At 54.6% G+C, this 2,652-nt stretch overlaps 1 protein-coding gene across 2 annotated transcripts in view; it reads right to left on the bottom strand.

Annotated features, from left to right (window-relative positions):
* Positions 1–1,007: 1,007 nt before the first annotated feature.
* The window catches only part of LOC144496747 (butyrophilin subfamily 1 member A1-like), a 99,925-nt gene continuing 98,280 nt past the window's right edge, over positions 1,008–2,652 (bottom strand). For both annotated transcript variants that reach the window (XM_078217263.1, XM_078217264.1), the window contains one exon: positions 1,008–2,652. This exon is cut by the window's right edge and continues 810 nt beyond it. The gene's annotated coding sequence lies outside the window, so the exon portion shown is untranslated.

The following is a 2,652-nucleotide window of genomic DNA, read 5'->3' as shown; positions in this document are numbered from 1 at the left end:
CAACAGGACAGAACGCCACAGAGTGTCTGGATGGGCGATGAGATCGAGGGAGTGGAAGCTGTGCAAGAGCAGCCCGTACAGGAAACCCCTCCGGGCAGAGTGGAATGGCAGAGAGGGGATTTACCCTCAATCAGACACTCCGGAACCATGGACAGGAGCTGGATTAGCCAACAAAATGGGCCGTGAATCTGATGTCCACAATATTGGTGATCCACCATCAAACTCTTTCTCCTGATCCAGGTGGGATTGGTCAGGGTGGATCCTGTGGGCCAACACGTTGCCAAGGTGAGCAGACATGGTCCTGACAAAGATCCTGTAGACCGTGCTGAGGAGGGAGACTGGGCGCCACTTCATAAACAGGAGGAGATCCCCCCTCTTGGGCAGCAGGACAATGATGGAGAGGAACATTTCCCCGGTCACTGGATTTTCCCTCAGGACCCGTGTGTAGTCTCCCCGCCCACCCCCAAGGACATCCCAGAACCTGCTCTATGGTCAGCTTGTCCAGCCCCGGGGACTTGCCCCTCGAGAGCCGGTCAGGGACAGTGGTCGGCTCAGTCAGGCTGAGGGGATAATCGAGTCACTCAGCACCCTCTGTGCTGACCTTCAACAGATCCTCCCACAAACCTCTGTCAGCATCATCACTGGACTGATTCAGAGAGAAGAGAGTTCGGGAGTAGGCTGGGGCCTGGACACTGATACTCTCCGATTCAAGACCAGGGATCCGTCATCATGCAGCAGCCCCAGGAGCTTCTTATGGAGTTGCTGTCTTTTTTCCAGTGAGTAGAAGATGGGGGAGACACGGTCCAGGTCCTGAAGGAACCGGATCTGTGATCTCACAAACACACCACAGGACTCGATAATCTGCCGCTCCCTCAGAGCGCCCTTCTTCTCTCCGTACACCTTCCACATGGCCGGTCCTTGTTGTGGGACATCTAGGATGCTTTGCTCGTTAATGTAGTTATAATCACCATTCCCCTCAAATAGCCAGACAAAGTCACAGAGTGGTTCAAAATGATTTATTGAAGACTAGAGCTACAGGACCCTCTTTAGACCATTAAGGCCAGTCAGAGTTCAGAATTTAGAAATACACAAGCAGTTATAGTTTCAAAATTGATTACAAATAATTAGCATAGACCAATCAATGTACAGGAGTTATCTCTATCCACTCACAGTTATTGATTAAGGTTACATCATTCATAAGGTACAGATATTGAAACAAATCACAATCACCTTACGCTTGCTTAATTGTAATATCCAATCAGCGTTAAGTTTTGATTGTAGGTTATTGTTCCAACTATCTTTGGACACCCCAGCTGTGTCTGAATGTAAGAACACAAATCAATCCTCCCATTCCAAATGTCTGCTTCAATGGCCTCTCCCAGACGAAGGCATCTTCCTCCCCTTCTGTTTATATGAAAGGTCTGTAACTCAGACACTCGGCCTTTGCCTGGCAATAGCAGCTTACTATCCTGATATGCATGTCTCTGCTGTTAAACTGTGTGCAGACTTTTTTGTGGTTTAACCCTTTCACTGGACACAGTTATTAATATGGCTACTATTCTCTTCTATAATTATTAGTATGGGTACTATTCCCCCTCAGTCCTCAACTCAGAGTAAACTCCAGGTCGAGCACCTCCTGCTCCCACCTCTCGACCCTGGCCTTCTGTCCCCTCATCGAACCCCTCACAGACTCCCGACAGAAGATGTGAACCTTCTGTGAGACGTCAGCTCCGACTATCGGTCGAGGATCAGCTGGAGTTTGTCACGAGCTGTCAGCCAGGAATTCCCGGAATTCCCTGAGGGAGATGAGGGGGAGTCCCCCACTGACGATGGACTCTCAATCCTTCCCGGTGCCCTCCACTGAGTCCCAGTCCTCCTCTGTATTCTCACTGTCAGCGACCACCCCCCGTCACCCCAGTTGGCTCTGCCTCTGTCACCATCCCACCCCCAGGATCGAGGGCAGAGGGCCCCTCCCTGGGCTGCTCTGTAGGTTCTGGGTCAGAGGGTGACGCCGGTTCAGGATCCCGCTCCACCTCAGGCACCGGGTCACACGGCGACTCAGGGAAAAGGTCTATCCCCAGAATCAGTGACCTCGGTTTTAATATCAAAGATGGAGAATGAGGGCCTTCCCCCCACCCCCACCTCCCCCCCCCCCCCAGTGACCCAGTGTGTGGGGCCTTCCCCTCCCCCACCCAGTGACCCAGTGTGTGGGGGCCTTCCCCTCCCCCACCCAGTGACCCAGTGTGTGGGGTCTTCCCCTCCCCCACCCAGTGACCCAGTGTGTGGGCCCCTCCCCTCCCCCACCCAGTGACCCAGTGTGTGGGGTCTTCCCCTCCCCCACCCAGTGACCCAGTGTGTGGGGTCTTCCCCTCCCCCACCCAGTGACCCAGTGTGTGGGGCCTTCCCCTCCCCCACCCAGTGACCCAGTGTGTGGGGTCTTCCCCTCCCCCACCCAGTGTGTGGGGCCTTCCCCTCCCCCACCCAGTGACCCAGTGTGTGGGGTCTTCCCCTCCCCCACCCAGTGATCCAGTGTGTGGGGTCTGTTTAATTGAATCCTCGACCAGGTTGAGCAGGTCCTGGGGGATATCAGCCCGTGGCCGGGTGGGCTCAGCCTCACCGACCTCGCCCGTCCCAGCCTCCAGTGTGTCCGAC

Source organism: Mustelus asterias, chromosome 8, assembly GCF_964213995.1.
Source record: "Mustelus asterias chromosome 8, sMusAst1.hap1.1, whole genome shotgun sequence".
Lineage (NCBI taxonomy): Eukaryota > Metazoa > Chordata > Chondrichthyes > Carcharhiniformes > Triakidae > Mustelus > Mustelus asterias.
The sequence above is the reverse complement of the archived record's forward strand: the minus strand, read 5'-3'. Positions and strand labels throughout refer to the sequence as shown.